The 1,293-nt window shown below is 35.5% G+C and overlaps 1 protein-coding gene across 1 annotated transcript in view; it reads left to right on the plus strand.

The window, feature by feature from the left end:
• Window positions 1-1,293, plus strand: part of LOC106872258 (probable tubulin polyglutamylase TTLL9) — a 57,500-nt gene that overhangs the window by 42,888 nt on the left and 13,319 nt on the right. The window lies entirely within an intron of this gene.

Raw genomic sequence — 1,293 nt, forward strand, 5'->3', positions numbered from 1 at the left:
GAAAAATAATCCAGAATCATTGTCCAGTACCGGATTGATCCCAAAATCTAATTAGTTTGTGCCAGTCATGAGGCCAAACATCTCTGAAAGTTTCATCTGAATCCATCCAGCAGTTCTTGAGATATCTTGTCCACGGACAAACCAACAACCATGGCTGAAAACAAAACCTCCACCTTTGCTAAGGTGGAGGTAATAATAATAATAATAATAATAATAATAATAATAATAATAATAAAACATGGAATAAATGCCCCGATGGAATTGCAAGTTCTCATGGCTTCTGATCTTAACTGATTGGAAGTGTCATCATGTACATTGTTTTGTCTTGATGTAAAAAATGGGCTGCAGCAAATATTCTGCTCAATACTACAGATTTGCTTGTCAGTTGCTTGATCTAAACTAGATCTTAACATATCGTCCCTTAGTGGCTGATGATATGTGCATCTCTGATCATGAGCAGGAGAAATGAGGAAACATCATAGCCATGTGTTGAGAGAAATTCTTTGGGGTTTGAATAATTCATCTCTGGAAACATGGGTGTTTTGTTTAACATCCTTAAACAACTCTTATTCAGAGACCTTTTGAACAGAAATAGGCTACTCGACCTGAAGAAAATTCTAGCTGGGCTCCACCTGCAAGAACATGCTGTTTATCATATGTGATCACTATGTCACTCACATATGTTTGTGATGCATATGTCTGATGTACCCTTCTCAGACAGTTAGTCATGATGGCTATATTGAACTTCATGTATTCGTACCCCAGTGTCACTTTGATGGCATGTGCTGCTCTCTCAATCACTCAATGATAATAATAATAATAGTAATCCTTTCTACTACAGGCACAAGACCTGAAGTTTGTGGGGAGGGGACTAGTTGATTGCATTGATCCCAGTGTTCTACTGGTACTTAATTTATCGACCCCGAAAGGATGAAAGCAAAGTCGACCTTGGTGGAATTTGAACTCAAAACATAGCGGCAGATGAAATATTGCTAAGCATTTCACCTGGCATGTTAATGCTTCTACTAGCTCACTACCTTGAATAATAATAATAATAATAATAATAATAATAATAATAATAATAATAATATTAGAAAGTTGAAAGAAAAGAAATGGCCCAAAGAACCTTTGGCCATTGGATATAGCTTGCTCTTTTGGTATAGGGTCAGTATAACATGTGCCAGACCAAAAGTATAAAAGAGATATAATAATAACAATATTTTTTTTTATACATAATTTCCTTTGATTTTCTTAATGAACAGTCTGGTGTATGTGTTTTTTTTTTTAATGGCC

The sequence above is a fragment of the Octopus bimaculoides genome, chromosome 1 (genome assembly GCF_001194135.2).
Source record: "Octopus bimaculoides isolate UCB-OBI-ISO-001 chromosome 1, ASM119413v2, whole genome shotgun sequence".
NCBI classification, from domain to species: Eukaryota; Metazoa; Mollusca; class Cephalopoda; order Octopoda; family Octopodidae; genus Octopus; species Octopus bimaculoides.